The 25,722-nt window shown below is 44.9% G+C and overlaps 1 long non-coding RNA gene across 7 annotated transcripts in view; it reads right to left on the bottom strand.

Annotated features, from left to right (window-relative positions):
• Positions 1-25,722, bottom strand: part of LOC137542335 (uncharacterized) — a 437,024-nt gene that overhangs the window by 207,994 nt on the left and 203,308 nt on the right. The window contains exon 1 of one of the 7 annotated variants that reach the window (XR_011025405.1): positions 25,616-25,698. The exons of the other annotated variants lie outside the window; for them this stretch is intronic. This is a non-coding gene — a long non-coding RNA (uncharacterized lncRNA). Of the gene's footprint in view, positions 1-25,615; positions 25,699-25,722 lie in introns of those variants that run through there. 7 annotated transcript variants of the gene reach the window in all.

The raw sequence follows: 25,722 nt of genomic DNA, 5'->3' as shown, positions 1-25,722 counted from the left end.
CTGATTCCACAGGTCCCCCTTCTGCTGACCTCCCAGACCCCAACTTTTTTTTTGTTTTTTTAGGTACTTTTGCCAAACGGATCCGGATTGCATCCTGATGACCACCTGATGCAACCTGACCGGATCCGGATCGGATCCGGATCAGAACCGTACGGTTCCGATCCGGATCCGGTCCGGATCCGGTCAGGTTATCCGGTCCGTTTGGCACACAACCGCTAATGTGAACCGGGCCTAAGCTTGGCAGTTGGAAACAGCCAGTAATTCCCACAATGCCATGAGCTTTAGAGACTGTAAACTGTCAGGACCATGGTCCTGACATCACACTGTGGGAGGGGTTTCACCCCAATATCAGCCATACAGGTGTCCCTGATCATCTGTTTGCGAAAAGGTAAAAGATTGTGTGTGGGAAAGGGGGTATCAGCTACTGATTGGGATGAAGTTCAACCCGACGTTAAAGTGGCTCTTTAACCACTTCACCCCAAAGGGGTTTTTACCCTAACGGACAAGAGCGATTTTCCCCTTTCAGTGCTCACCCCTTTCATTTGCCAATAGCTTAATCGCTTAATCACTACTAATCACAATGAAATTATCTATATCTTGTTTTTTTCACCAAGTGGGCTTTTTGGGATTGATATTTGTTTTCAGTAATTACTTTATTTTCTATGCATTTTAAAGAGACACTGAAGCGAAAAAAAAAAATATGATATAGTGAATTGGTTGTGTACTATAAATAATTACTAGAAGATTAGCAGCAAAGAAAATATTCTCATACTTTTATTTTCAGGTATATAGTGTTTTTTCTAACATTGCATTATTCTATATTATGTGCAGATTACACAACACTCAGCATTCAAAATGAGACTTTCAGAGCAGTCTGTGAAGTAATGAACTCTCCTCTAGCAGAGAAAAAGTAAACAGTTCACTTACAGAGCAGTCTGTGAAGTAATGAACTCTCCTCTAGCAGAGAAAAAGTAAACAGTTCACTTACAGTTGAGATAATATAAGTCAGATAACAGCCCTATCCACGACTAACTTAGTCGGAGAGCTTAATGGCTTGTTTGCATAGAGATAACAACTGTAGTTTCTCAACTCTTCCTGTACTGGAAACAATTAGACTGATGTATCTGATCTTAATGTTTTATTTCTCAGCTGTACTACACATACAAATCATAATATCATAATTTTTTTTTCGCTTCAGTGTCTCTTTAAAGGGAAAAACAAGGAAAAAATGAAAAATTACACTATTTCTCCAATTTCATACCCTATAGTTTTAATATAAACACTGCTACTGTGCATAAAACCCACATATTTTATATGCCTATTTGTTGTGGTTATCACAAGATTTTAATCATGTCCCTAGTACAAAGTATGGTGACAATACAGTATTTGGAAATAAAGATGTATTTTTTATTTGGTGTTTTTTTCTTCACTATTTTCATGTGCACGGTAATGCACAGGCAAGCGCAGGAGCGTGCACGTGCACGCGCACAGCGGCAGCAGCACTGTCTGACTTATGTCTGAAAATGTCCTGCTAGAGCTTCTTAATGGCTCAGGACGTTTTTATAAGTCAGCTTGTCATTAAGTGGTTAAAGGATACCCAAAGTGACAAGACATGATGAGATAGACTTGTGTATGTACAGTGCCTAGCACACAAATAACTATGCTGTGTTCCTTTTCTTTTTTCTCTGCCTTAAAGGGAACCTAAACTGAGAGGGATATGGATGTTTCATTTTAATCAATACCAGTTGCCTGACAGTCCTGATCTCATTGGCTGAAGTAGTGGCTGAATCACACACCAACAATAAGCATGCAGCTAATCCAGTCTGACTTCAGTCAGAGCACCTTATCTTCATGCTTGTTCAGGGGCTGTGACTGAAAGCATTGGAAACACAGGATCAGCAGGCGATTCAGGCAACTGGAATTATTTTAAAAGGAAAAATCCATATCCTTCTCAGTTTAGGTTCCCTTTAAAGAGTTAAATATCAGGTATGTAAGTGGCTGACTCAGTCCTGACTCAGACAGGAAGTGACTACAGTGTAACCCTCACTGATAAGAAATTCCAACTATAAAACACTTTCCTTGCAGAAAACGGCTTCTGAGAGCAAGAAAGAGATAAAAAAGGGGAATTTCTTATCAGTGAGGGTCACACTGTAGTCACTTCCTGTCTGAGTCAGGACTGAGTCAGCCACTTACATACCTGATATTTAACTCTTTCAGGCAGAGAAAGAAAAAAAGGAACACAGCATAGTTATTTGTGTGCTAGGCACTGTACATACACATGTCTATCTCATCATGTCACACGTCACTTCTGGTATCTTTTAAAGACCATGTTCCATAACTTTCCTAAGGTTAATATACTTTCAATGACTGTATTTTAACATTGAATATACAGTTCCTGGTCTGTATATAGAGGGGGTTATAGTACTATATTATCTAGGCCTATTTTTAATACTGAGTCTCAAGCAACCAAAAAGCACACTTATCCAGCATCAGCTGAAGCCAGTTGGTAACCGAGACTCTGCTGTATGCAGGGCTGTGGAGGCTGTAAAAAAAAATCCTCTGACTCCAATTCCTCCGTTTAGGATTCCACTGACTCCAACTCCTCTAATGTGCATACTACAATCTTGTTGATTGAAAAATTTATAACAATAAAGAGGAACTCCAGTGAAAATAATGTAATAAACACGTGCTTCATTTTTACAATAATTATGTATAAATGATTTAGTCAGTGTTTGCCCATTGTAAAATCTTTTAAATCCCTGATTTACATTCTGACATTTATTACATGGTGACATTTTTACTGCTGGCAAGTGATGTAGCTGCTGCTTGCTGTTTTTGGCAGTTGGAAACAGCTGTAAACAGCTATTTCCCACAATGCAACAGGGTTCCCAGACAGGAAACTGACAAGAGTACGTACTCAGAATTTCTTTGTGGGAGGGGTTTCACCACATTATCAGTCATACAGCGCCCCCTGATGGTCTGTTTGAGAAAAGGAACAGATTTCTCATGTAAAAGGGGGTATCAGCTACTGATTGGGATAAAGTTCAATTCTTGGTCGGAGTTTCTCTTTAAAGGCATCTCATCACTGCCAATGCTTCAGAATTTTAAAGGACAACTGAAGCAAGAGGGATATGGAGGCCGCCATATTTATTCCCTTTTAAACAATTCCAGTTACCTTGCTAGCCTGCTGATCCTCTGCCTCTAATATGTTTAGCCACAGACCCTGAACAAGCATGCAGCAGATCAGGTGTTTCTGACATGATTGTCAGATCTGACAGGATTAGCTGCATGCTTGTTTCTGGTGTTATTCAGACACTACTGCAGCCAAATAGACCAGCAGGGCTGCCAGGCAACTGGTATTGATTAAAAGGAAATAAACATGGCAGCCTCCACATTCTTCTCACCTGAGTTGTCCTATATTAAGATGGCATCCACTTTTGAGAACAAAAAGCTCCTGGCCAGGAAGCTGACACTTTACCCTGGCTGCCATCCTGGCCTGTCATTGTCGACGTCAATGCCCCAGCATGTTGTCTGTATAATAAGATTTGCCAGAGGCCCATATGTGCTGGGTTCCAGCATGGAGCCTTGCCACCTTGCAGAAAAAGGCCTTTACCTGTTTTATATCTGATATAGAAAAGGCCAGGGCCATTTTCTACAAGGGGGCAAATCTATGCATCATATGAAAATACATTTTGTTGTGTTACACTATGACAAAATGCTTGAATCGTTAACAACCCAGCTAATACGGGGTTCCAGTGAATCTTATTAGACAATGCCCTCAATTCACTAAGCTTTATCAAACACTTTATCAAACGTTTGATAATTTACCTCATGGGTAAAATCTAATTTTGAATTCACTAAGGTGTTATAGATGTATTTAACGTTTTATCGATAAAACATTTGATAAATATAGAACACCTTAGTGATTTCAAATTTAGATTTTATCCATTAGGTAAATTATCAAACGTTCAATAAAGTGTTTGATAAAGCTTAGTGAATTGAGGCCAGTGACTGTGTTGGAACACTAACTTTGAATCATTAGTGTACCTCTGTTTTTTTATGTACACCAGAGGTGCATTGTAACTAAACTTGGGCTATTGCTGTAGAGTAGCTGGTAAATAGAAATAAAAACTAGTCCTTGGTAAGAGCACAGATAGGAGCAAATCAGTGATGTGTACTCTGCAGGAGAATGAGGGGATTCTTCCTCTATTACACATTCTTCATGTATAATCTGAACCAGGTTTACAGGTGATAACACCTCTGCGATCAATGTGCACAACATTCTCAGTGGATTCACAACAGCTCCGCGGGAATGCATATGTAGAGTATAGTACTACAGTGTAACTTAATTTGTAGTCACCAAACCCAAATTTAACATATCAAATTCATTGATTTCTTGAGCAAAGGGAGTTCATACATTTGCATACAAAATTTGCACAAACCAGCCTTAACGTAGAATTATTTGCATCTCATCATTGACCATCCCTATTAGTGACACAACTACACATCACGCTTTATTCTTACAGTAGGGATGATGTTATATATATTAAAAAAATCCTTTGTACTCAGATATACAGTCACAACCAGCTATGTATATCTGACTTTAAGGCTTCTTGCACACCAAGACGTTGCGTTAGGTGCCACGTTAAGGTCGCATAACGTGCACCTAACACAACGTATGGTGCTGCAAGAGCCGACGGTAGAGTGAGCCGCGTTAGGCGGCTCGATTCCTATAATGTCTCCCAGAGTGGCGCTGATTGGCCAGCGGGACACTCCGCATCACGTGGTCCCGCCGGCCAATCAGCGCCCGCCAGTGCAGTGAATATTAAGTAGCCATGTGCGCGACTACTGTAGCTGGCTCTCCCCGCCTCCTCTCCGCCCCCCACTGCGCATGTGCAAACAGTCTAACGCGGCTATAGCCGCTCCAACGCCGTAGCATGCTGCACTTTGCGGAGAACGTGCAGCGTTACATGTAACGCAACGTGGGCTGTGAGAACAGCCCACTTGTGTTACATTGCTGTGCGTTGGGGGAGCGTTACAGGCGCACTAACGTGCGCCTGTAACGTCTTGGTGTGTAAGCAGCCTAAAAATAAGGTGACTGCTTTATTGCAGCAGCACAGCTGCTTTTTGATCGATTTATTTCATTTTGGTGGAATAAGCAGTGCCAATACCTGAGAAATAGAACATATTATCATATTTTTATTTTAATTACAGTTTAAATTCATTAGGATTCGAAGTCGGTGCATCTTCCCCCCCCCCCCCCCCCCCCGACTCCAGGTACCCAAAAATCCAAAAATAACCCCCGACTCCGACTCCTCAGTCCTGGCTGTATGTATGTATGTAAAATACTGTATATACTCGCATATAAGCTGACCCGCGTACAAGCGGAGGTACCCACCTTTTCTTCAGAAACCAGGAAAAAGTGATTGACTTGTGTATAAGCCCCCTACCCAGTATAGTCCTCTCCATAGTAGCCTGATGTGCACCCAGTGCAAGTCAGCCCCTCTCCCCATAGCCAGATGTGCCCCAAGGATGATACAGCTGTGTCTTAAGATGTCATAGATATGAGACAAAGCGATTGCCACACAGGAAGAATCCCGATCATTGCTCCGCTGACAAGTTGCTTGCACCCTCTGCTCCACAAGCCAGGGTACACAATTAGTCTTGAGCAGCGCACTCTGCACAACATGTTGCAGGGGATCGGGGTGCCCGGACACAGCAGGGAGCCAGCTGGCAAGCCCAGGATCACTAGTGCACAATCCTTAAGCTCCTCTGCCAGTAACAAAACCTGCTCCACCATCCGTTCTGCTCCACTGACTCGCATATAAGCCGAGGGGGTAACTTTTCAGCACATTTTTTTGTGCTGAAAAATTAGGCTTATACACAAGTGTATACAGTATTACTTTTCAAACAGTAGGTATTTGCCCAAAATTCAGCAAGGGATATAGGGATTGCTGGAGCCATGTTTTATGAAATAAAGACTGCAAACAGCAAATATATGCTACATGTAATGCAGACATGAGCTAAGTTTTATCTTTTGTTACACATAAATTACATTTAAAGCCCCTTTCCAGCCATACATATTTTCCCTTCCAGCACCCGATAAAGTCCATAAGCTATATGTTATTTAACATTTTCCATATACACTATACCCTTTTAAGACAACATAACCCATTTAAAGCCCAGAGCTCGAATGTGCACAAGGTTCGATACTAGTGTCACACCTGAAAACTATCACTAGCAAAGCCTACTTGAGGTCTATGTAGATCTGGGATTGGTGGCAGTGATATACCAAGATTAGATTTCCATTTCTTTTGGCCACTTAGACAGTGATACCAAATCTAAAAAGTACTTTCCCAGCAACAGCAAAAGAATGTACCTATCCTGGTAGCCAGGTTACAGATCCCACTGCTTTCAGGCGTTTATTTGCAAATCTATCACTCCCTAATGCAGGTATGTTTATTACTTGACGTAAATGTCATGGTGCTTAATGAGCATCTCACATTGAAGATCCACCTATTCACTGCTCTTAGGGCTCATCTCCACTGCCAGTTTAAGGCCTCTTTTCCATGAACTGTTGAACTGTGTGCTCAGCAAGCAGTTACCAGGCAGCAGTTACCAGGCAGTAACAACCACTTACCAAGCAACAGTGAGCAGTTGTGAGAGTTTGAGAGGCATTTCACTGCCTGTCAACCAGGGCTGCGGAGTCGGAGTCGGAGTCGTGGAGTCGGGCAATTTTGGGTGCCTGGAGTCGGAGTCGGAGTCGGGAAAAAATGCACCGACTCCGACTCCGACTCCTAATGAATTTGTAACTGTAATTAAAATAGAAAATATGATAAAATGTTCTATTTCTCAGATAATAGTCATTAAAAATAATGTATATATACAGTATATATACAGTAATAGCTGTGCTTAGTCCACAAAAATGAAATAAACCAATCAAAATTAGTTACTTGTGCTGCTTCAATAAAGCAGTCCCCGTATTTTTAAGGTCAGATATACATATCTGATTGTGACTGTATATATGATGTGTACACAGGAATCTCATATATACTAAATAACATCTATGCTGTAAGAATAAAGCCTGATGTGTAGCCGTGTCACTAATAGAGATGGTCAACGAGATGGAAATAATTCTGCATTGATGCTGATTTATGCAAATGTATGTGTCACGGACGGTTGCGTCCTGTAACCGCCCGTGAAGGAAAGCGATCGCACTCGATTCTCTGCATCGATTGCGCTTCAAATCGATACAATCTGGGTTGAGTGTGTAGGGGCAGCTGCAGTCTCTTCTCAACAGAGAGAGAGCCCCAGCCTAAATGCTGGATGGCTCTTTTGATATGCTAATGAGCCTGAGCCTAATCTGCACCAGAGAGTCCCTGGCTTCAAGCTGTGCTGATGGCCCATCCATCAGGTATAAGGTGACAAGCAGCTGGCAGGAAGACTGGCCCTGTGACTGCTGATTAAGCCAGAGGTGTGAACTCAAAGTTTGTCTAAGCCGAAGTCACATTCAGATGTTAATTGAAGGAGCCAACAGGGCCTTTCATAGACAAGAAGCAGACACAGCTGGACTCCAGTCAGGCTGACTCCGGCCTTAGCAGGAAGAAATGAATGTACAATATAATCTTTTGCCCATTTACAGAATACAATAAATAGGGTGGTTATGAGAGCGGTATCATTGGATCCGTAGGGTCATGCTGGATCTCTTGATACCAGTCGAGAGGGGCCCGGGGCCCCTACCACCCAGGTATGAATCTACTCAGGACCCTGATCTGATGCACTAGCCATGTCAGGTATCATATTAATCTGTATTTTCCTCCAAGTATGAAGCTGTTACCCCCCTAAATGTAACGTGTATGGTTCAGGAGTTACAGCAATTCATAAGTTTAGCTCTAAAATCTCTCAGAGGGAATGAACTGTCATTTGCTGGTAGCTCAGAGGGGGCTGGCATTGCCACACCCCCAAACCAGCTTCATCAAAAGCACGGAGCCAGCAGGCGGGCTGGGTCCTCCACACTGAAACATCTTGCACTCATCAGATGCCAGCTTGAGGATATGCTGGCATCCACCTGGTCTGAACTCTGAACTCTGGACTTTGAAACCAAGGACTTTATGATTCTTCCCACAATAAGGACATCTTTCCAGGAACTAAGTATTTTTTCTCCCTTCTTTTATTTTTCATACTGGCTATTACTGTTTTCATAATTGTTGATTTTCATAATTGTCTGTATATATTAATTATTTATATTGCGTGAATAAACGACTTTCTCCAAGTCATTCACTTTCCGCTACCCTGCTTATCAGCACACACAGAAATGATCCCGGGTCTCTGAAGATACGCTACTGTTTGTTTGTTGTTGGCTAGACAGAATATCGTGTGTTTAACCGTTTTATTCGCAGGATTAGTCAGTCAGTTAGTGGGCCCCACGGTCCCATAGTAACCGCGGTGGTGGCAGTTTACTCTGAACCAGTAGGTGACGTTGTAATCACCCGTGTCTCACAGGCTCCCTTCTGAGTTGTCTGCGGCTAATTCTTAACGGTTCCTGCGCATTGACTGCGACCAGAGTTCGCACGATCTGTGCGCTGGCACCGTTTAGAAGGCTAAGTGCGGTCAGCCACTGAGGGCTCTTGTGACAGTGGTGGCAGCGGTGGGATCTGTGTTGTGCTGAAAGTATCTACGATAGCGCTAGCGCTATCGAGAAACGAACTAATTCGTTGGTGTAGCTGGAAGGCAATATATTTTTTATATATACAGAGAGACTGTGTAGCCAGTACCCCTCCCCAAAGTTTTATTTTATTTGGCATGGAAATGTCCGGGAACTACCAGAACATGTGCCTAGCAGACCTGGAAAATCTTTGCGAAGAGAGGGGCATTGGCATCCTCCGCAAGACAAAACGGGACCTGATAGCCGACTTGTCCAGATGGGATACCCAGCAACTGCGGGAGCCGGGAGTGTCCGCTGAGGTGGATACCAGCCCATCTGACAATCGAGGGGAACCAGAGACTGAGACTCCTGACCGTACAGAGGTTGTGCATCCTGAGGGCCCTGCATCAACAGTTACGCCGGAGAATGTCAGTGTGGACCCCAATCCCAGAGTTTCTGACAGTACTCGCCCGGAACTGGCCAGTACTGGACTGTCCATGGGTGCTGACCCGGTAATGCAGCAGGCATTACAAAAGCTCATGGAGACTGACCTGGACAAGTACCTGCAGTACATGGCGGAGCAAAAGCGAGAGGAACGCCAATCTGCAGAGGCGCGGGAGAGACGACAGCATGAGCTCAACATGGCAAAGGTTCAACAGGCCAGCCGGAGTTCACCGCCCAGCCTCCCTGCTGAAGGAGCTGCAGCACCCGTAAGTGCAAAATTTAAATTTGCTAATATTGAAAAAGACACTGACATTGACTTGTTTTTGCGGTCTTTTGAAAAAGCATGCCGTCAGTATCGTCTGTCCCAAGACCAGTGGGCCAGACATCTGACACCTTTGCTGCGCTACAAAGCGCTTGATGCTTTCGCAGAATTGCCTGCGGAAAAGGATAATGATTATGCTGCTATAAAAGACGCTATCATTACTAAGTACCAGCTGACGCCAGAAGCCTATCGGAAAAAGTTCAGGGCCTGGCAGAAAAAGTCTTCTGATTCGTACCGAGATGTGGTCAGCAGCTTGCTCACCACACTCCGCCAGTGGACACTAGGCCTCACCAAAGGGTCTTATGGCGTCCTGGAGGACTTGATAGTCCTCGAACAATTTCTGAACATTTGCCCTGCTGATGTACGACAGTTTGTGTTAGAACGCAGGCCGACTTCAGCCACTGTCGCTGCAGACCTTGCTGAGACTTTTGCAACTACCCGGGTGGCTGATACCCGCAGAACTGTCCCATCCAGCTGGAGAGGAGGTCAGCCCAATACCTCGGCAGACTCTCCTGCCCCTGTGAGCCGTCAGCCACAGAGGCCATCCAGCACAGCTTCTGCACCCAGGGCTGCAGCCCCTGGAGAGGTCACCTGTCACTACTGCCGCCAGCCCGGACACATGAAATTCGACTGTCCGGAGCGGAGACAGACACCACCAGCACCTGGATCATCTGCATCACCTGTACCTCACCCACAGCAGAGGCAACCCGCCAGCGAACCACAGCCTGGATCATCAGATTTTGTCCTGTTTGCCCGCGGAAAGGAAATCCGCGACCGAACCGACCAGCAGCAACTGGTTAGAGTGAACGGCAAAGTTGTCACCGGATTCCGAGACACCGGAGCTGACATCACGTTAGTTCACTCACACCTTGTGCCAAAGGAGAGCATCAGCTCCAGCCGATCCCTTGCCCTTACTGGAGTAGAGGGCACCCTTTTTCACATAGCCCACGCCAGAGTGAAGCTGGATTGGGGAGTGGGAGGAGTCCAAGAAAGGGTTGTTGGGGTTATGAAGGATCTCCCAGTCCCTGTGTTGCTGGGGACTGATTTGGGCAAGCTTGTGTCCTACTATGAACCTGCCACGACCGCCTTGTCGCTCACGGAAGGAGACGGACTCTCCACCCACCACCAGGTACTTTATACACTTGGGGGAGCACCAGGGGGAGGTGGGTTGAATGTGCCCAGTTCAAGGGTACCAGGTTCAACAGTGCCTGCTTCAAAGGCACCTGAGTTTGATGTACAGACTGTCTGTTGTGATGATGCTGTAACTGTACCTGAGTTTACTGTACAACCTGTCTGTAATGAAAAAATGTCTATACCTGTCAATGTCATTACTGCATGCAATGATGATTTGAGTAATGTCCGTCTGTGCCATTCTGACAGTGTACCAGTGCTAGCAGTACCGCGCAGCTGCACTACTCAGAACCCGAGCTCAGAACAGGTGGAGGGGGCCCCGGCCTCCTCCCCCTCCTCTGACCGCAGGGATGAGACCTTTCAGCCGCTGGCCTCGTGTGACATGAGCCAGTTGGCTGAAACTGACAGCGCCATATTCTCAGCCGCACTACAAAGTGACCCAAGTCTGGAGGTGCTCAGGCAGCAAGCCGCTGAGCCCCTCGCAGACGGGGCCGCTTTCAAGGTGTACTGGGAAGGGGGGAGACTGTACAGCGAGTCTGTACAGCCCCCTACAGGTAGATCCCACGCGAATACCAAGTGGCTTGTGGTCCCGAGTGCGTTCAGGGGACATGTGCTGAAATCCGCACATGGTAATCCTCTGACAGGGCACTCGGGTGTCCGCAAGACACTCGCCGGTATTCGGAACCAGTTTTATTGGCCCCGGATGAACAGGGATGTAGCAAACTACTGCAGGGCATGTGCCGTCTGTCAGGAGCTGGGAAGGTCCAGGGATTCCCGCGGGGTTCCCTTAGGTCCACAGCCACTCAGCAGGGGAACCCTGCGTGGGCTGGCTGTTGACCTAACCAACCCACTGCCCGTTGTCAGCAGTCCCGGCAGACACCACGTCCGACTGCAGTGGCGCAAACGCCCTGTCCAGAACGGTCCATGTCGGGTCCACCCTGGGGGTAGCAGACCGCGACCGGTCCAGGGGAACCGAGCCACAGGCTCCAATAGGTTTTTCCGCCGCACCGGCAATCCGAGACCCGTCGGCCAGGTTGGCCGACACGCAGCGGGCAGCCGACACCAGAACGCCAACAGGGAACTAGATCAGATCTCGCAGGTTAGCGGCAACGACACACGTCTTGCTGATGCATGTCTATCTGCCTTCTCCCCAGGGAGGGCTGTCACGGACGGTTGCGTCCTGTAACCGCCCGTGAAGGAAAGCGATCGCACTCGATTCTCTGCATCGATTGCGCTTCAAATCGATACAATCTGGGTTGAGTGTGTAGGGGCAGCTGCAGTCTCTTCTCAACAGAGAGAGAGCCCCAGCCTAAATGCTGGATGGCTCTTTTGATATGCTAATGAGCCTGAGCCTAATCTGCACCAGAGAGTCCCTGGCTTCAAGCTGTGCTGATGGCCCATCCATCAGGTATAAGGTGACAAGCAGCTGGCAGGAAGACTGGCCCTGTGACTGCTGATTAAGCCAGAGGTGTGAACTCAAAGTTTGTCTAAGCCGAAGTCACATTCAGATGTTAATTGAAGGAGCCAACAGGGCCTTTCATAGACAAGAAGCAGACACAGCTGGACTCCAGTCAGGCTGACTCCGGCCTTAGCAGGAAGAAATGAATGTACAATATAATCTTTTGCCCATTTACAGAATACAATAAATAGGGTGGTTATAAGAGCGGTATCATTGGATCCGTAGGGTCATGCTGGATCTCTTGATACCAGTCGAGAGGGGCCCGGGGCCCCTACCACCCAGGTATGAATCTACTCAGGACCCTGATCTGATGCACTAGCCATGTCAGGTATCATATTAATCTGTATTTTCCTCCAAGTATGAAGCTGTTACCCCCCTAAATGTAACGTGTATGGTTCAGGAGTTACAGCAATTCATAAGTTTAGCTCTAAAATCTCTCAGAGGGAATGAACTGTCATTTGCTGGTAGCTCAGAGGGGGCTGGCATTGCCACACCCCCAAACCAGCTTCATCAAAAGCACGGAGCCAGCAGGCGGGCTGGGTCCTCCACACTGAAACATCTTGCACTCATCAGATGCCAGCTTGAGGATATGCTGGCATCCACCTGGTCTGAACTCTGAACTCTGGACTTTGAAACCAAGGACTTTATGATTCTTCCCACAATAAGGACATCTTTCCAGGAACTAAGTATTTTTTCTCCCTTCTTTTATTTTTCATACTGGCTATTACTGTTTTCATAATTGTTGATTTTCATAATTGTCTGTATATATTAATTATTTATATTGCGTGAATAAACGACTTTCTCCAAGTCATTCACTTTCCGCTACCCTGCTTATCAGCACACACAGAAATGATCCCGGGTCTCTGAAGATACGCTACTGTTTGTTTGTTGTTGGCTAGACAGAATATCGTGTGTTTAACCGTTTTATTCGCAGGATTAGTCAGTCAGTTAGTGGGCCCCACGGTCCCATAGTAACCGCGGTGGTGGCAGTTTACTCTGAACCAGTAGGTGACGTTGTAATCACCCGTGTCTCACAGGCTCCCTTCTGAGTTGTCTGCGGCTAATTCTTAACGGTTCCTGCGCATTGACTGCGACCAGAGTTCGCACGATCTGTGCGCTGGCACCGTTTAGAAGGCTAAGTGCGGTCAGCCACTGAGGGCTCTTGTGACAGTATGCACTCCCTTTGCTGATGAAATCAAATAATTTGATATGTTATTAAAATTTGGTTTGGTGACTACAAATTAAAGGGTAACTGAAACGGATGAAAAGTAAACTTTTATACATACCTGGGGCTTCCTCCAGCCCCCTTCAGGCTAATCAGTCCCTCACTGTCCTCCACCACCCGGATCTTCTGCTATGAGTCCTGGTAATTCAGCCAGTCAGCGCTGTCCGGCCGCATGCCGCTCCCACAGCCAGGAACATTCTGCACCTGCGCAATAGTGCTGCAAAGGTGTAGTATGCTCCTGGCGGCGGAGTGTGTGCATGCGCACTACGCCTGACTGGCTCAAGTACCTGGACTCATAGCAGAAGATCCAGGTGGTGGAGGAGGACAACAAGGGACTGATTATCCTGAAGGCGGCTGGAGGAAGCCCCAGGTTTGTATAAAACTTTAATTTCATCTGTCTCAGGTTTACTTTGTTACACAGTAGTACTATACTCTACATATGCACTCCCCACAGAGAATGCTGTGCACATTGAACACAGAGGTGTGGTCTGTTTACAATCTCCTCATTCCCCTGCAGAGTACCTGCACATCATTCTTACATGCAACCACACTTACATTGCGTAGGGCCTGATAGATGTTCTTTGTTCCGGTTTGTACCTTTTACAAGTACTCTTACCAAGGACTAGTTTTAGTCTAAAGGGAATAAATATAGTAGTCTACATATCCTTCTCACTTCAGTTGTCTTGTAAAATTCCTAAGCGTTGGCAGTTAAGAGACGAATTTCATGTTACATACTTTTAATCAACAAAATTGTAATATGCAAATTAGAGGAGTCGGAGTCGTGGAGTCGGAGTCGGTGGAATCCTAAACTGAGGAGTCGGAGTCGGTGGATTTTTGGACCGACTCCACAGCCCTGCTGTCAACACTTCATGGAAAAGAGGGCCAACTGTGTGCTCAGCAAGCAGTTACCAGGCAGCAGTCAGCAGTTGTGAGAGTTTGAGAGACATTTCACTGCCTGTCAACAGTTTGTGGAAAAGAGGCCTAACTGTGTGCTCAGCAATCAGTTACCAGGGGGCAGTGAGCAGTTAGTGGAATACCTCCCAACTTTTTGAGATAAGAAAGAGGGACACTTAAAGAGACACTGAAGCAAAAAAAAATGTGATATAATGAATTGGTTGTGTAGTACGGATAATTACTAGAATATTAGAAGCAAAGAAAATATCCTCATATTTTTATTTTCAGTTATACAGTGTGTTTTATAACAATGCATCATTCTCTAATATTTGCAGTTCACACACTACTCAGCATTCTAAATGATTTTACAGAGCAGGCCAGTGAACTTTTGACCCGTCCTGTGCAGAATAAAAAAACAATATAGTCACTGACAGTTGAGGTAACAACCTTTAGAAGGCCCCATTCACACCTAAAAGCACAAAATGCCGGCGATTACTGCTAGCGTTTTACGGGAGTGATTTTTCGGCAATTAACGTAGAAAAAACACTGGACACTGCAGCGTTTTGGGAGCGATCCCAATTAGCGGTGCTATGCATGCTAATCGCGATCGCTAATCGCCTGCAAAACGCTGCCATAGGTTTAAATGGGCTAGCGTTTTTGTTTTTTTTTAATTGCGTGATTCCCGCTTATGTGTGAATGGGGTCGAAGACAGAGCCCTCAGCTACTTTGAAAGTGGTGGAGCTCAATGGCTTATTTGCATAGATAACAACTGGAGTTTCTTAACTCTTCCTGTACTGGAAACAACATTAGACTTATGTCTCTGCTCCCAATGTTTATTTCTTAACTGTACTACACATGCAAATCATTATATCATAATTATTTTTTTTTTGCTTCAGTGTCTCTTTATTAATGCAATTAATGCAAACATGGTTCCCATTAATTGATCTACTGTATGTCTCCGGCAGAAAAACCGACAGCCTCTTCTCAGAGGCCGCGGTCTTTCTGAGAAAAAAAAGTTTCCCGTCCTCTTCTCGCTTCCTGGAAGCGAGAGCGACCCACAAAAAAAATCTCAATGTGCCATCTTGTGGCCAAATAGTAAAACTACATCTACATACATTTTTCAATACAATAAACACACATAATTACATTTAAAATTAAAGCTAATGGGAACCGTTTTATTTTTATTTTTTTGCTATTGAGGATAGCTTACCTCGTTATCCTCTAACATTCTGTCCCCAGTTTGCAGTTTTTTCTGTACCCTGGCCCCCCAAATCTCCTTTTTTCTTCTTTGACCAGTTCGGTCGAATATTGCACTAGGAGGCAGAGCTTCTTTTCCCTGCTCTGTCACTCCTCTGAGATTGATTAATGATGCAATGTTGTACTAAAAATACAGTTGACTTTTTGAGTGTGGAATCTCCTAGAATACCTTTATTGTACTTATTGCCAAAGATCCATAAAGGTCTGGAAAACCCACCTGGCCGCCCCATTGTGTCCGCTATAGGGTCATTGCTCTACCCTCTATCTAAATTTGTGGATGTGTATTTGCAAGACTTGGTAAAGGCAATACCGGTGTGTTTAAAGGACACCACAGACTTGCTACAAAGATTGGGAACACTCAGGCAGGTGTCAGGTTTGGTTTTAGCCACACTTGATGTACAGAGCTTATTCACCTCAATCCCGCATGAGGAAGGGATGGATGTGGTAGAACAGTGTTTCTCAACATTTTATTGGTATGTACCCCTTTTGAAACCCTGAACTCACCAAGTACCCCCTAGCATAGTAAACATTATCACAAGTACCCCTTGACAAATATATATTGAATCGTAGTACATGATAATTGGTTCTAAACAATTTACAAACATTCACTATGGCTTTTAATTAGCTAAAATACTAATTTGGCTTTGTTTAACCACTTGCCGACCGCCTACTTCATATTGGCGGCGGCAAAGTGGCAGCCCCAGGACCACGTAACGCAGATTGGCGTCAGGTCCTGGGGCACTCTCTGGCCGGGGATCGCGCGCTGGGATGCGCGCGCATCCACCGGCAATAGGCTCCGCCCACCCGCGACGTCAACCCGCCGGCCAATCGGAAGCGCCGGCGGGTTGTTAACCCCGCGATCGCCGCTACAAAGTGTATAATACACTTTGTAATGTATACAAAGTGTATTATACAGGCTGCCTCCTGCCCTGGTGGTCCCAGTGTCCGAGGGACCACCAGGGCAGGCTGCAGCCACCCTAGTCTGCACCCAAACACACTGATCTGCCCCCCCCTGCCCCCTGATCGCCCACAGTACCCCTCAGACCCCCCCCTGCCCACCCCCCAGACCACCATTTGCACACAATCACCCCCCTAATCACCCATCAATCACTCCCTGTCACTATCTGTCAACGCTATTTTTTTTTTTAGTCCCTAAACTGCCCCCTGCTCCCTCCTGATCACCCCCCCACCCCTCAGATTCTCCCCAGACCCCCCCAGACCCCCCCCCCCCTGCGTACTGTATGCATCTATCCCCCCTGATCAACTGTCAATCACCTGTCAATCACCTGTCAATCACCTGTCAATCACCTGTCAATCACCCGTCAATCACCCGTCAATCACCCCCTGTCACTGCCACCCATCAATCAGCCCCTAACCTGCCCCTTGCGGGCAATCTGATCACCCACCCACACCAATAGATCGCCCGCAGATCCGACATCAGATCACCTCCCAAATCCATCGTTTACATCTATTCTCTCCTCTAAACACCCACTAATTACCCATCAATCACCCATCAATCACCCCCTATCACCACCTGTCACTGTTACCCATCAGATTAGACCCTTGCGGGCACCCAATCGCCCGCCCACACACTCAGATTGCCCTCAACCCCCCCCCCTTATCGATTCGCCAGTGCATTATTTACATCCGTTCTTCCCTGTAATAACCCACTGATCACCTGTCAATCACCCCCTGTCACTGCCACCCATCAATCACCCCCTGTCACTGCCACCCATCAATCAGCCCCTAACCTGCCCCTTGCGGGCAATCTGATCACCCACCCACACCAATAGATCGCCCGCAGATCCGACATCAGATCACCTCCCAAATCCATCGTTTACATCTATTCTCTCCTCTAAACACCCACTAATTACCCATCAATCACCCCCTATCACCACCTGTCACTGTTACCCATCAGATTAGACCCTTGCGGGCACCCAATCGCCCGCCCACACACTCAGATTGCCCTCAACCCCCCCCTTATCGATTCGCCAGTGCATTATTTACATCCGTTCTTCCCTGTAATAACCCACTGATCACCTGTCAATCACCCCCTGTCACTGCCACCCATCAATCACCCCCTGTCACTGCCACCCATCAATCAGCCCCTAACCTGCCCCTTGCGGGCAATCTGATCACCCACCCACACCAATAGATCGCCCGCAGATCCGACATCAGATCACCTCCCAAATCCATCGTTTACATCTATTCTCTCCTCTAAACACCCACTAATTACCCATCAATCACCCCCTATCACCACCTGTCACTGTTACCCATCAGATTAGACCCTTGCGGGCACCCAATCGCCCGCCCACACACTCAGATTGCCCTCAACCCCCCCCCCCCCCTTATCGATTCGCCAGTGCATTATTTACATCCGTTCTTCCCTGTAATAACCCACTGATCACCTGTCAATCACCCCCTGTCACTGCCACCCATCAATCACCCCCTGTCACTGCCACCCATCAATCAGCCCCTAACCTGCCCCTTGCGGGCAATCTGATCACCCACCCACACCAATAGATCGCCCGCAGATCCGACATCAGATCACCTCCCAAATCCATCGTTTACATCTCTTCTCTCCTCTAAACACCCACTAATTACCCATCAATCACCCCCTATCACCACCTGTCACTGTTACCCATCAGATTAGACCCTAATCTGCCCCTTGCGGGCACCCAATCACCCGCCCACACCTCAGAACGCCCTCAGACCCCAGCCCTGATCACCTCGCTAGTGCATTGCTTGCATCTATTTCCCCCCTCTAATCACACCTTGAGACACCCATAAATCACCTCCTGTCACCCCCTAGCACACCTACCCATCAGATCAGGCCCTAATTTGCCCCGTGTGGGCTCCTGATCACTCGGCCAAACCCTCAGATCCCCCTCAGACCCCCTTCCGATCACCTCCCCAGTGCATTGATTGCATCTATTTTCCCCTCTAACCGCCCCCTGAGACACCCATCAATCACCTCCTGTCACCCCCCTAGCACTCCTATCCATCAGATCAGGCCCAATACATCCTGTCATCTAAGAGGCCACCCTGCTTATGACCGTTTCCACAAAATTTGCCCTCTCATAGACCACCTGTCATCAAAATTTGCAGATGCTTATACCCCTGAACAGTCATTTTGAGAAATTTGGTTTCCAGACTACTCACAGTTTTGGGCCCGTAAAATGCCAGGGCAGTATAGGAACCCCACAAGTGACCCCATTTTAGAAAGAAGACACCCCAAGGTATTCTGTTAGGTGTATGATGAGTTCATAGAAGATTTTATTTTTTGTCACAAGTTAGCGGAAATTGGATTTTTATTGTTTTTTTCACAAAGTGTCATTTTTCACTAACTTGTGACAAAAAATAAAATCTTCTATGAACTCACCATACCCCTAACGGAATACCTTGGGGTGTCGTCTTTCTAAAATGGGGTCACTTGTGGGGTTCCTATACTGCCCTGGCATTTTAGGGGCCCTAAACCGTGGGGAGTAGTCTAGAAAACAAATGCCTCAAAATGACCTGTGAATAGGACGTTGGGCCCCTTAGCGCACCTAGGCTGCAAAAAAGTGTCACACATGTAGTATCGCCATACTCAGGAGAAGTAGTATAATGTGTTTTGTGGTGTATTTTTACACATACCCATGCTGGGTGGGAGAAATCTCTCTGTAAATGGACAATTGTGTGTAAACAAAATCAAAAATGTGTCATTTACAGAGATATTTCTCCCACCCAGCATGGTTATATGTAAAAATACACCACAAAACACATTATACTACTTCTTCTGAGTACGGCGATACCACATGTGTGACACTTTTTTGCAGCCTAACTGTGCTAAGGGGCCCAAAGTCCAATGAGTACCTTTAGGATTTCACAGGTCATTTTGAGACATTTGGGTTCAAGACGACTACTCACGGTTTAGGGCCCCTAAAATGCCAGGGCAGTATTGGAACCCCACAAATGACCCCATTCTAGAAAGAAGACACCCCAAGGTATTCCATTAGGAGTATGGTGAGTTCATAGAAGATTTTATTTTTTGTCACAAGTTAGCGGAAATTGATATGTATTGTTTTTTTTTTCACAAAGTGTCATTTTCCGCTAACTTGTGACAAAAAAAAAATCTTCTATGAACTCACCATACCCCTAACGGAATACCTTGGGGTGTCTTCATTCTAAAATGGGGTCACTTGTGGGGTTCCTATACTGCCCTGGCATTTTAGGGGCCCTAAACCGTGAGGAGTAGTCTAGAATCCAAATGCCTCAAAATGACCTGTGAATAGGACGTTAGGCCCCTTAGCGCACCTAGGTTGCAAAAAAGTGTCACACATGTGGTATCGCCGTACTCAGAAGAAGTAGTATAATGTGTTTTGAGGTGTATTTTTATACATACCCATGCTGGGCGGGAGAAATCTCTCTGTAAATGGACAATTGTGTGTAAAAAAAATCAAATAATTGTCATTTACAGAGATATTTCTCCCACCTAGCATCTGTATGTGTAAAAATACACCCCAAAACACATTATACTACTTCTCCTGAGTACGGCGGTACCACATGTGTGGCACTTTCTTGCACCCTAAGTGCGCTAAGGGGCCCAAAGTCCAATGAGTACCTTTAGGATTTCACAGGTCATTTTGCGACATTTGGTTTCAAGACTACTCCTCACGGTTTAGGGCCCCTAAAATGCCAGGGCAGTATAGGAACCCCACAAATGACCCCATTTTAGAAAGAAGACACCCCAAGGTATTCCGTTAGGAGTATGGTGAGTTCATAGAAGATTTTATTTTTGTCACAAGTTAGCAGAAAATGACACTTTGTGAAAATAAACAATTAAAATCAATTTCCGCTAACTTGTGACAAAAAAAAAAAATCTTCTATGAACTCACCATCCTCCTAATGGAATACCTTGGGGTGTCTTCCTTCTAAAATGGGGTAATTTGTGGGATTCCTATACTGTCCTGGCATTTTAGGGGCCCTAAACCGTGAGGAGCAGTCTTGAAACGAAATTTCTCAAAATGACCTGTGAAATCCTAAAGGTACTCATTGGACTTTGGGCCTCTTAGCGCAGTTAGGGTGCAAAAAAGTGCCACACATGTGGTATCGCCGTACTCAGGAGAAGTAGTATAATGTGTTTTGGGGTGTATTTTTCCACATACCCATGCTGAGTGGGAGAAATATCTCTATAAATTGACAATTGTGTGTTAAAAAAAGAAAACAATTGTCATTTACGGAGATATTTCTCCCACCCAGCATGGGTATGTGTAAAAATACACCCCAAAACACATTATACTACTTCTCCTGAGTACGGCAATACCACATGTGTGGCACTTTTTTGCAGCCTAACTGCGCTAAGGGGCCCAAAGTCCAATGAGCATCTTTAGGCTTTACAGGGGTGCTTACAATTAGGCACCCCCCAAAATGCCAGGACAGTGAACACACCCCACAAATGACCCCATTTTGGAAAGTAGACACTTCAAGGTATTCAGAGAGGAGCATAGTGAGTCCGTGGCAGATTTCATTTTTTTTTGTCGCAAGTTAGAAGAAATGGAAACTTTTTTTTTTTGTTTTTTTTGTTACAAAGTGTCATTTTCCGCTAACTTGTGACAAAAAATAAAATCTTCTATGAACTCACCATGCCTCTCACTGAATACTTTGGGATGTCTTCTTTCCAAAATGGGGTCATTTGGGGGGTATTTGTACTATCCTGGAATTTTAGCCCCTCATGAAACCTGACAGGTGCGCAGAAAAGTCAGAGATGCTTGAAAATGGGAAAATTCACTTTTTGCACCATAGTTTGTAAACGCTATAACTTTTACCCAATCCAATAAATATACACTGAATGGGTTTTTTTTTATCAAAGACATGTAGCAGAATAACTTTCGCGCTCAAATGTATAGGAAATTTTACTTTATTTGAAAACTGTCAGCACAGAAAGTTAAAAAAGTCATTTTTTTGACAAAATTCATGTCTTTTTTGATGAATATAATAAAAACTAAAACTCGCAGCAGCAATCAAATAGCACCGAAAGAAAGCTGTATTAGTGACAAGAAAAGGAGGTAGAATTCATTTAGGTGGTAGGTTGTATGACTGAGCAATAAACCGTGAAAGCTGCAGTGGTCCGAATGGAAAAAAAGGCTCTGGTCCTTAAGGGGTTTTATGACTGCAGTCCTTAAGTGGTTAAATAAGATTTATAATTTTCTAAAACTCTTAATTTGTTATTCTTGGTTAAGTATATCAAGCCTGAGTACCCCCTGGAACCATCAGAAGTACCCCCTGGGGTACGCGTACCACATGTTGAGAACCTAGGTGGTAGAAGATGCATTACTGGACACCACAATGAACCATCACCTGATATACTTTGTCCTCGATTGCCTAGAGTTAGTACTGAGGAATAATTACTTTAAATTTTGTGAATATTTTTATTTACAGAAACAGGGCACGAGCATGGGGTCCCCTGTAGCTCCCTCTTTTGCAAACCTTTTCATGCATAAACTAGAGAAATCAATGTTTATTGAGAATCCCAAATATTGTCACATGATACACGGGTATCTGCGGTTTGTGGATGATATTCTAATTTTATGGAAGGGTCCAGTGGAAACTCTGAGGGAAATGGTGGATGAGGCAAATCATGCGCATCCAACCATTAAATTTACGTTGGAACACTCCACAGAGGTTATCCACTATCTAGATGTGGCGATCTCGGTTTCACCCCAGGGGTTACATACGGATTTGTATACGAAACCGACTGATCGCAACAATCTTTTAAGAACGGACAGTTTCCATAACTCCGCAGTGGTGAAAGGTATCCCTAAGGGGCAATATCTTAGGGCAAGGAGAGTCGCATCCACAGACCATGGATACAGAGTTGCTGCAGAACGGATTACTAACAGATTTCTAGAGAAGGGGTACAAGAAAGGTGAGCTTGAGAAAGTGGAGAAGGAGGTGGCTCAAATCTCAAGAGATAACCTATTGAATAGTAGTAGACAGGGGAACAACCAGAGTAAAAACAAGATTCCGTTCGTGCAGACATGCTGTAAACAGTCTGGAATGATTAAGGGGGTCGTTATGAAGTATTGGCCCATACTTCAGCATGACCCAAGTTTTGGAATGCTATTCACTGAGCCACCTTTATTCTCCTACAAGAAAGGTAAAACAATACGTGAAAGGGTGAGCAGGGTTGATCTGTCAACCAGGAAACAATGCATTAGTGATCTGACAGGGAAAAGGGGTACTTTTCCCTGTTTGGAGTGTAATTGCTGCCATGCAATTATAAAAGGCGCTTATGTTGAACATCCATACTCTGGTGTCAGAATAAAGATTAACTCAATGTATACATGCAACAGCATGTTTGTTGTTTATGCCTTGAAATGCCCTTGTGGGATGTTCTATGTGGGTAAAACCACCAGAATAGTAAAATCTAGGATTCAGGAGCATAAGGGTGACATTCGTGGTTATAAGCCAGGAGAAAAAAGCTGTGACACCCCAGTAGCCCGACATTTTTTTGAATGCGGACATAGGGTGTCACAGTTAAGATGGCTAGTTTTGGACCACGTACCACCGTTGCAGAGAGGTGGGAACAGAGACCGGATTCTCCTACAGAAGGAGGCCCGGTGGATGAGAAAGTTGGAGTCCATCAACCCCAAGGGGATGAATGAAATGTTCAGCTTGAAATGTTTTTTATGATGCTGTATTATGTGTTACTGACTTAATTTCTCTCTCTCTCCAATCCCCAGGTATTAATGGGACACACACCATCGTGATTGGTTGGGGGTGTCGGTTGGAGGGTGGTAAGATGGATCTGTGGTCCAAATATTTGCAACAGAAGTTTTTCGCAGTATTGTCTGTATTAGGTTTACCTAAGATGCAGTAATTTGATTTGTTAATCAGGTTTACCGAGGTAGACGGCTATAGTAATGCCTCTGATTAGTGCCCTAAGGGGTTAACAAGACTTTGGACTGTGTGATGTCAGTGATCAGTTGAATTGTCAGCTGACAAGATGGAGGTGGTCCAATTTAGGGTGTGGTGGTTAGAAGTATGTATTTATTCACTGTGTGCCATTCAATGTATGTACACCTGATGAAGGGGATATGCCCCGAAACATGTCGTGTATTACTGGGATTTGATAAAACGCAAGTTTGAAGCCAATTGAGTGCCTCCTTCGTATTTACTCCTTTGAGATGGGCGGCTATCTCCTCCCCTTGCTCCGCCCTCTTAGTCACGCTCCCGCTGATGCGTGGCTCCCCCTCTCCCAGTACAAGAGCGCACAGCGCTGCGGGCAGGTCTCTCTGCGAGTCTCCCTGCATACACACAGCGCACAGACTACACAGGCAGCGCTGCGGAAGTACGTATGAGGGTTTTATTTATATAATAACAACGCGGATTATTATTTCACCGATGTTCTATACGTGTGTGCGCGTGTGCATGTGATCACGGCCGCGCACCCGAAAATCTTCTCTCGCAGCTCTTGAGAATGTGAGATAGATGGGAGGAAGAGGCTGCAGACTAGGAAGTTAAAGCAAAGGTCGGCAGCCATCTTGGATGTGTGAGGCACGAATTTCGGGCTGCAGTTAACGAACCAGGGGCAGGGGAGCGGCGATAATGGAAAGAGGTACACAAACTTTTTATTTCACATCCATCAATGTCATTTTTTTTTTTTTAATTTTGATTCTCAATGGTTTTAACTATTTCCCACACCAGAAATTACCCAAATAAAATGTTTTATGGAGATTTAAAAAAAAATTACTATTAAAAAAACAAAAACATAAATAGTTACCTAAGGGTCTGAACTTTTTAAATATGCATGTGAAGAGGGAATATTATGAACATTTTTTAAATTATAAGCTTGTAAATAGGGATGGATGCAAAACTGAAAAAATGCACCTTTATTTCCAAATAAAATATTGGCGCCATACATTGTGATAGGGGCATAATTTAAATGGCGAAATAACCGAGACAAATGGGCAAATAAAATACATAGGTTTTAATTATGGTAGCATGGATTATTTTAAAGCTATAATGGCCGAAATCTGAAAATAATGCATTTTTTCCATTTTTTTCTTAACATTCCAGTTAAAATGCGTTTTTAAAAAAATAATTCTTAGCAAAATCTACCACCCAAAGACAGCCTAATTGGTGGCGGGAAAAACAAGATATAGATCAATTCATTGTGATAATTAGTGATAAATTAGCGAACGAATGGGAGGTGAAAATTGCTCTGTTGCATAAGGTGAAAAATCCCCGTGGACTGAAATGTTAAATATAAACAATAATGATACACATCCACAGTGCTAATAAACAGTAATGAAACGTTTTAATCAGATAAAATTGCGTGAGGCCTGGAACCCACTACAAATCGCAAAACGCTATCGCTAGCGTTTTTATTCAGAGTTTTGTTAGCGATTTCATGAGCATTTTCTGGCGCTTTTGAGAGAGATTTTAAAAAGTGTAAGCTTTTTGCCAGCGATTGTGTAGCGATTTGCGATTTTAATTCTGATTGGTCCTTTCAATGTATCAGAATTTTATTACAGCTTGCAATCGCACTCAAATCGCTGTGTAGTGATTCATGAGTGATTTGCCAGCGCTTCAATACATTGCATTGACGTGCAAATGCTCCCAAAATGCTGCATGTCTTGCGATTGCGATTTTGCTAAACGCAATCGCTACGTTGGAATTTGTTACATTTATTTACATTGGCAGAGCGTTTAGGGAAAGCGCTAGCAATTTAAAGCGCTCCCTGAATGCTCAAAAAAATCGCTGTAGTGGGTTCCAGCCCTGAAGGTATAACTCCATACACCACACCCTAATTGGGCACCTTCCCCTTTAACACCACATAAGAATTGCATACAACAGCACACTCATGCATTACCCTGATAAGCAAGCATCCATAGATATAGTGTACTGAATCGTGGTCTTATCTGGGGCCCAGTAAACAGACTTCACCTGTTCATATAACATCCATGCGTGGATAAATTAAATTATTATAATATTACCGTATATACTCGGCTATAAGTCGAGAAATTTTGGACTGACTCAAAGTATAAAAGTGGGGGGGTCGCCTTATACTCGAGATAGTCCAAAATTTCCCCACTTATAGCCAGGAATAGGGGAGGCACCTCTTTCTCTCCCCCTTCCTGTAATGCAAAGCAGACAGTTTATTTAAAATCCCCCTCCCTCCCACCACCATGCAAAGGAGCCTCTTGTCTATCTCTCCCCCCTGTGGAATCGCTAAAGTGGAAGCTTCTCACTCACTAATCCATCCGAGCGCAGCTCTCTGTAGTCAGTCACGCTGGCTGGGCTGTGTATGCATGAGCTCACAGCTACGGCTCCTGTCATGTGACTTCATGTATCACATGACA

Source organism: Hyperolius riggenbachi, chromosome 12 (assembly GCF_040937935.1).
Source record: "Hyperolius riggenbachi isolate aHypRig1 chromosome 12, aHypRig1.pri, whole genome shotgun sequence".
Classification (NCBI taxonomy): domain Eukaryota; kingdom Metazoa; phylum Chordata; class Amphibia; order Anura; family Hyperoliidae; genus Hyperolius; species Hyperolius riggenbachi.
Note: the sequence above shows the minus strand (reverse complement) of the source record. Positions and strands in the feature narration are given on the sequence as shown.